This window comes from Schistocerca piceifrons, chromosome 5, assembly GCF_021461385.2.
Source record: "Schistocerca piceifrons isolate TAMUIC-IGC-003096 chromosome 5, iqSchPice1.1, whole genome shotgun sequence".
In the NCBI taxonomy this organism is placed as follows: Eukaryota; Metazoa; Arthropoda; class Insecta; order Orthoptera; family Acrididae; genus Schistocerca; species Schistocerca piceifrons.
This window is the reverse complement of record NC_060142.1, coordinates 47,127,700-47,136,266: the sequence shown is the minus strand read 5'-3', so window position 1 is coordinate 47,136,266 and position 8,567 is coordinate 47,127,700. Positions and strand designations below refer to the sequence as shown.

The 8,567-nt window shown below is 45.6% G+C and overlaps 1 non-coding gene across 1 annotated transcript; it reads right to left on the bottom strand.

Moving 5' to 3' along the window:
- Nucleotides 1-1,622: 1,622 nt before the first annotated feature.
- Trnas-cga lies at nt 1,623-1,697 on the bottom strand. Its single transcript has one exon. It is a non-coding gene; the product is annotated as a tRNA-Ser (tRNA).
- Between the last annotated feature and the right edge of the window lie 6,870 nt (nt 1,698-8,567).

Genomic DNA, 8,567 nt, shown 5'->3' with positions numbered 1-8,567 from the left:
ACAATACCGCACTGGTAATCCAAGCCAGTGAAACAAGCAACGCTTTCAGCGCCACACAACAACAACTAGCATCAATAGGAGTAACAACCGAAAGGTATACAGGGCTGTACTGAGAAATTTCCCTCCAACGCATAACCTACTAGCACAGAACTATATCTATGATGTCAAATTGTGGCGAAACTGTACGCGATAGGAAATAGCTGAAAGCAGATTTTGAATCATCATAAGAAGTTGAGATAGTATCACATATTAGTTTTCAGACGATACCATGCAGACGACTGTAATTTGTCCAAGTGCAGATAATTATTTCTTGTTATTGCGACCTAGAGTCCGACTTCTACAGAATACACGTTTCTCTGTTCATGGGCACACCTTTGTATTCTATAAGGCTGCCTGTAGCCAGGCGAGCAGGTGAACTGAGGCAAGGCCGATACCCGCCGACTACTGAGCGTCTCGCAGAAGCGACAGCCGCAGCGGCGTTTTTGCACACGCAGTGGGCAGCCGCGTCACAGGAGGTTACTGACTGGATCCACTGCGGACGTTGCCTGCGTGATCCTGGTGACCAGTCAGACGGCTAGCATATCACCAGGACGCTCTCTCTGACATCGCGGACGGCGCCCCAGGTAAAGGTATCCAGCAGCTTCGCACTAGGTGGTCGCAGTCGTGAAGAGTTACGTCGTGGCCTCTCTCTGAGAGAACAGCCAGCGATGCCAGATTCGGCTCGTACGTGCAGGCTGGGAAACGGCAGCTACTATACTCCTCTGCAGTGGTGGAAGTCTGACAGCTCACCAAGTATAGTAAGCTAGACCTCCATGCAGGAAAGCGTCCACGTCTTCTCATCAGGGAAGGCGAAGACAAAGTGGCAGCAGCCTCTGGTAGCCAAGTGCTTCACGCCAGAATGGCTGTTGCGTCGTAGATCGGAATCACTTGGACTCTAGATGGAGCGTCACAGGTCCCACCTTGCTACTGGCTACTGCACACTGAGAGCTGAGCTGCCAGTCGGTCTATGCCAAATACGTTTATCTTGTGGTAAGAAAGCCCGAATGTGGGGGTTGGCAATGGGTCACAGCGCTGCACCCGTCATTCCACCACATCCCACACATTTTCGCCTGGTGACAAATCTGGTGAACTGGCGGGCCACGGCAAACGGCTGACACCCTGTGACACAAAAATGTACGTTTTCGTGCAGCAACACGTGGTCGTGCATTGTGTTGATGAAAAATGGCGTCTGGGGGATTGTGCAGAAAGGTTATGGCTGTTCGTCGCAGAATGACATCCACGTAGGTCACAATGGTCACAGTGCCCTGGACACTCACCAGCTGTGATTTGCGGCTGTACCCAATAGCACCTCACACCATAAGATCTTGAGTTGGTGCTGTATGTCTTGTGCGAAAGCAGTCACTGTGATGCCGCTCCTCCTGTCTGCGGCGAACCAAAATGCGGCCATCGTTTACAAACAAACAGAACCTGGATTCGTCCGAAAACACCATCTGACGCCATTCAAGTCCCCAGCAGCGTCGTTCCATACTCCAATGCGTCTAGCATATTTCATTACAGAATGAGATTTTCACTCTGCAGCGGAGTGTGCGCTGATATGAAACTTCCTGGCAGATTAAAACTGTGTGCCCGACCGAGACTCGAACTCGGGACCTTTGCCTCTCGCGGGCAAGTGCTCTACCAACTGAGCTACCGGAGCACGACTCACGCCCGGTACTCACAGCTTTACTTCTGCCAGTATCTCGTCTCCCACCTTCCAAACTCCGCTGCAAAGTGAAAATCTCATTCTGGAAACATCCCCCAGGCTGTGGCTAAGCCATGTCTCCGCAATATCCTTTCTTTCAGGAGTGTTAGTTCTGCAAGGTTCGCAGGAGAGCTTCTATAAAGTTTGGAAGGTGGGAGACGAGATACTGGCAGAAGTAAAGCTGTGAGTAGCGGGCGTGAGTCGTGCTTCGGTAGCTCAGTCGGTAGAGCACTTGCCCGCGAAAGGCAAAGGTCCCGAGTTCGAGTCTCGGTCGGGCACAAAGTTTTAATCTGCCAGGAAGTTTCATATTTCTTTACATTCGTCAAAAGTAGGCAGACAAGTGGACGCTACGCACGTAACCCATGCTATAATAAACAGCGACAGACTCTTACCCATGATAGTGTATTACGTGTTCCACTGTTGCGCCAGAGCTGAGGAGGACGGAGACCCGACATGCAATGCCATTCGTTCGAGGTGTCGATCTAAGTTGTTGATCTGGGTGGTGCGACCCGACCCATCGCGGCGTATTCTGTGGCCTTCCATGAACTATTCTGCACACACCGGATATACTGCCGAAACGCTTCGTCCCACACGAGCAGCAATTTCCCGGCTGGATCCATCACATTCTCTCATGCCAACAATGTGGACGATATCAAACTCACTGATTTGGCAATAGGATTCGCAAATACGTCTGCGAAGCATCCTGCTCGTATTCCCAGGTCACACTGATCCATTACCTTCGGCTTATAGCAATAACGAGAGCCGCAGGCAAATTTTATCGGTAGGTGGTCTTGCGCCGCGATGACAATGTTGACCTCGAACACGCGGCCGACATGGTTCAAATGCTAATCGTTTCTGCAGAACATACTGATTTACATGTCCAGCGAGTATGACAATCCTATCTTTAGTCCTTCAAGGCGTATTGTTTTTTCTGAACAAGGGTGTACTACGTGAAATAGGTGACACCAACCAAGCCATCAGAAGAGGATGATCTTGACATTTAACGAAAGTCGTTAACAACCTCTGGCTTTGAAAGCGGTGTTTACCTCCAGTTTTAGCATTTTACAAGTGTCGTTGCTAAGCGCAAGTAAATGAAGTAATGCAATGCAATTTCTTTTGTGAAATAAAGTTTTTATAAGTTAATTTCGTTTCAGTGTAACCTACGAATACTTGCACTTGTCCAGTATTAACTTGTAAAGTATTCCCCAGGCATGGAAAGAGCTAAATAACCACTTGTTATGGTCCAGTTGCCACAGAACACCGAAATCATTTGCTTCGAACTAAATATTTACCAGTTTTTGGGCAACTTCTTCTAAAATTCACCAAGACGCATTGAATGGGACCGTCAAGCCCGCATGGAGCACCAGCAGAATGGCGAAGTTAATAGCGATAATGACATTAACCAGTTGAGTCTTTGTTAACTTCATACCCTGAAATGGTATTTAACCATCTAAGAAATTTCATGAAATAATGAAAATTTCTAAATGGGTTCGAATCCAGGCTATGATGGCTAAAAGTGAATTTACATCCTGCTGACATGAGACTAGACAATTTGCGCGACAGAAGCCTGCTGATAATAACATTTGTCATCGTGTCTAATTTGTAATCTAAGAGCACCATAATTTACGAGTCGGTCATGAATATAGCAACTGTGGGCTTAAGTGGTTTGGAATTGATCTTAGTTTCTCACCTGCGTGATTCGGGTTCGATTCCTGCATAGTGGAAAAAAGTTCTACAGAAAAAAATTCTGCTGACGGCAAAATGTAAAAAAAGGAAAACAAGAAACAAAAACAAGCCTAAAAAAGTCCTGTCAACTGCGAAAAAAAATCCCCCTTACGGCATCTATTTTAAACACACATTAACAGATCTCCCTCACCTCTATTATTACCAAGTGAAGAACGTCAGGTTGCCCAGTAGTTCAGAATCCGCATTATCAACATCATATCCATTCGCTACTAAATGGGGCAGTGACGGTTTAGGTCACCAGTGGGCTTCCTTACACCTGAAACCTTTATGTTATTTAATGAGCCAATGGGCAGGTAGGGTCGCAGGGGTCTTATCTTATTTGAATTTGAGATGTTGAAAAGTTGGTGCTGAACAGGGGCTCTAATTCGAATCTTTTCTTTTGTGGTATGTGATTCACACGGAACGACATTGTCCGATCATTTTGTTGTTTTCCCTAAGATTGCAAACTCCTCTACGCCTCCACGAAAGGCGTGTATGTGATTTATAATCCTGGTCCGGCATAAAAATATTCGTTTCAAAGTCCTGGTATATGTACACTGAACAACGAGTGATAAATATTCTTCATTTTTAATGTTTCTTTCTGTGTTGTCAACAATAACGATAGGTGCCGTTATTTCTAGTCATACATGGACACATCTCACTACTGGTGAGCAAAAAATCTGTGGGTAGAGAAAGACACCGGTAGGTACCGAGTTCGATTCCCGATCAGGCAGAAAGTTATATCCTCATTTTTCATAAAAACATCTCGTAGCAGATTTTACTTAGACAACAATGTTATTACGTTCTGGTTTCGAGTCTCCATCACAAAACTATACCTCATGGTACTTCGTTTTTAACATGCGCGAACTTTGTTACTTGAAATTGTATTAAACGTTTTTCGTGGTTAGTTAACAGGGAGTCAAAGGTGTTGACAGGATTCCAGGGAGAGCACAGAAATTTTCAAGTTCAGGTTTGCCAACTGATACTGCTGAAAATTTCGATACTGCACCACTCTTTATGCCGAGTCACCAATGATGAACGTTGCTATGATAGAGTCTGGGTCAGAGACGAAAGCTTCGTTTAGTTACAAGGATATTGGTGCTTGGTTTCAGTCCAGATCCAAAATAGGAAAGTTCAGACCTGTGCACAACTAATTGCTCAATCATGATTATAGAGAAATTGCTGGTCATGCTATATTAATTTTTCAGGATTCCATAGAGCACTTAAGGTTGTTAATCGCGTTGTTTTGACTGGTTAGCTCAGCATCCGGTCTACGACAAACCACTCGTAGCAGGAACGAAGTTGATCAGGTGTGGTAAAGTCTTTTGAAGGGCAAATGTACTTCGAATTGTCACACAACTTTAGGAGTCCAGATACTGTCTCAAAATCTCTCGTTCATAAAAATAATTAATATTGCCAAAAGATTGCAGAAATGACTTACGTCACGGAGTCAAAAAACTAAAACTCTAATGAGTGTGGTGCTGTATTAAAACTGAGTATACAAGCGCTAATGACTGCCTCATACCCCTAATGACGTTTTTCCAAATACTTGCAAGATCGTGTTATTTATGTCTGGACTGATTATCTTAAAGAACAATGTTTTCTAGTGACCTCTTGTGGTATCCATTTTGTATAGTCAAACGACTGAACTGCAGAGAGATTAGATGACCTGCAAGACAGCTACGTTATGTGGGCTGCGTTCAAATCAGACTAAACGCAGTTTGAGGTCATTCGAATGTTTTTGGGATGATAGTACATACAGAATATTAGAAAACTGTTTATATGCTGTAATGTTTGGTGTTTCAGATTTTGAATAACTATCTACTTGTAACATAGTGATTTAAAATTGAACAATTGCGTTTGAAAGTGCCCACAATTGAGATAAATGTGAACGCAGCTAAGGCAAACGTTGAGGAGCCAAAGTAACTGGTATACGTGCAGAATATCATGTAGGACCCCCGCATTCCAGCAGAGGTGCCGCAACACAACGTGCCATGGACTCCACTAATGTCTGAAGTAGTGCTGGAGGGAATTGACGCCATGAGTCCTGTACGACTGTCCATAAATCCGTAAGAGTACAAGGGGGTGGTGATCTCGTCTCAACAGCACGTTGCAAGGCATCCCAGATATGCTCAATAATGTTCATGTCTGGGGAATTTGGTGGACAGAGGATGTGTTTAAACTTAGAAGTGTGTTCCTGAAATCACTGTGTTCTGGACATGTGGACTGTCACATTGTCCTGATGGAATTGCCAAAGTATGTCGGAATGCTCAAAGGATGCAGGTGATCAGACAGGATGCTTATATATGTGTCACCTGTCACAGTCGTATCAGCGGTCCCATATCACTCCAACTGTACACACCTCACGCCATTACAGAGCCACCACAAGCCTGAACAGTTCCCTTCTGACATGTAGAGTCCATGGATTCGTGAGGTTGTCTTCATACCCGTACACGTCCATCCGCTCGATGCAATTTGAAACGAGACTCGTCCGACCAGGCAAAATGTTTCCAGTCATGAACAGTCCAGTGTTTGTGTTGACGGGCCCAGACGAGGCATAAAGCTTTGTGCCGAACAGTCATCAAGGGTACACGACTAGGCCTCCGGCCTATCATATCTATGATGTTTCGTTGACACTTGTTGAAGATGCAGCATTAAAATCTGCAGCAATTTGCGGAAGGGTTGCACTTCTGTCATGTTGAACGATTCTGTTCAGTCGTCGTTGATCCCATTCTTGCAGGATTCTTTTTGTAGTAGCAGCGATGTCGGAGATTTGATGTTTTACCGGATTCCTCATATTCACTGCACACTCGTGAAATGGTCGTACGGGAAAATCCACACTTCAACGCCACCTCGGAGATGCTGTGTCCCGTCGCTCGTGTGCCGACTATAAAACCACGTTCAAACTCACATTTTGCTAACCTGCTATGGTGACAGAAGTAACCGATCTATGAACTGCGACAGACATTTGTTGTCTTATATAGGCGTTGCCGACCGCAGCGCTGTGTTCTGCCTGTTTACACATCTCTGTATTTGAAAATGCATGCGTATACCAGTTTCTTCGTCGCTTCTGTGTAAATACAAAGTGGTAGAGAATTAAATAAAGGTGTTGGTCTTTTTACTAACGCATTGGAGGAACTTCACTCCATAAGGATGTGTTGGTGGCAACGTGTACAGTTTTTTCGTATGTATTAAAAATAAGAAAATTATTTTAAGGTCGATCGACGACTATGTCATTAGAAGCGAAGCTCTGAGTGTTGAATGGGGGTCAAGCATATCTGATGAGCACTTTTCAGAGGAACCATCCTGTCATGTGCCCCAAGTGATTTAGTTATACATTAGGAAACGTAAATCTCGGTGGCCAGACATGAATTTGAACCGCCGTACTAACTGATGTGACTCCATCCCGTCTCTTCCCTACAACAGTTTGCTCGGTGTGCATCTAGCAAGTATTGAATTTTCGTCCTATCACTTTTCCAGAAAATTAGCATTTATTTATTACCAGCGAGTCTGTTTTATTGCAAAGTTCATTACGTCGCTTGTAAAGGCTTTTCAGTGGAAGTTCCTGTCTACGCCGAAGTTGGGGGTTCCGACGACGCGACGCACTCTGTTTCCCACCGTGTTTCACGGCGGAGGTAGAAAAAACCTTGACCCAGTTTTCCACACCCGTTCCGCTATCGCTGCGCAAATTCTCATGAGAAGTCGCTGCTGGAAACATGAACATAAAACAAAGGGGAACGCCAACGAAAACAAAATTTCTGCTGACTTACACGGTGCGCAGAAAAAGAGCGAAAGAAATGCCTGCCGTTCTAGGGGGGAGTGCCATTTACGAGTATAAGAATGCGCCGCGGCGCGCGGCGAGTCATTTGGGAGTGGCGTAAAACTCCATTAGGCGGGGGCGACACGCTGCCTAGTGGGGAGTAAATTCTCGTCGACATAATTAAATCCCAGGCTTCTCCAGGACAGCCACCGGGACTTCCGAGCGCGCGAGTTAATACCGCGCTAGACCGGCTCCAAGCCGTGGAGATGGGGAACTCCAGCGCGGCAGACCTCCGGATGCGTGTGGACAAGCGGGTGTGGCTCGCTGTCATTTCATCTGTTATGACACGCGGATACGCTACCTCACGCCTCTAACTGCTCTGTCGTGATACGTCGGTGAAAAGATACACTGACGGTGATGAAGAGAGGTACACCATGTACAGCTTGACTGAAGTTGTGGTGGAGGGAACTGACACCATGAATCCTGCAGGGCCGTCCATAGATCCGTAAGACTACGACGGGGTGGAGATCTCTTCTGGACAGCACGTAGCAAGGCATCAAGGCATCCCAGATATACTCAATAATGTCCACGTCGGGGGAGTTTGGTGGCCAGCGGAAGTGTTTAAACTCAGAAGAGTGTTCCTGGAGCTACTCTGTGGCAATTCTGGACTTACGGAGTGCTGCATTGCCCTGCTGGAATTGCCAAAGGCCGTCGAAATGTTCAATGGACATGCATGAATGGATGAAGATGATCAGACAGAATGCTTGCATACGTGTCACCAGTCAGAGTCGTATCTAGACGTTTCAGGGGTCCCATCTCTCCAACTGCGTACACCTCACATCATTACAGAGCCTCCAGCAGCTTGAAAAGTCTGCTGCTGACGTGGGTCCATGGATTCATGAGGTTGTGTCCATACCTGTGCACGTCCATCCGCTCGATACAATTTGAAACGAGATTCGCCCTACCAGGCAAATATTTCCAGTCATATTAACAGAATCTTCCGTCGGTTCTGGTAGAACAACATTATAATAAATGAAAAGCACCAGTTTGCTTTTGTTCTAAAATATTACTTTTATGCTCAGTAAATGTCTGAAGATGGCCTTGTAAGCCGAAAACCGGTTAACAATAAAAGTAATATTGCAGAACAGAAGCAAACTGATGTTTTTCATTTATGTTTCCGGTCATTCAAAAAATGGATCAAATGGCTCAGAGCACTATGGGACTCAACATCTGTGGTCATCAGTCCCCAAGCACTTAGAACTACTTAAACCTAACTAACCTAAGGACATCACACACATCCAGCCCGAGGCAGGATTCGAACCTGCGACCGTAGCGGTCACA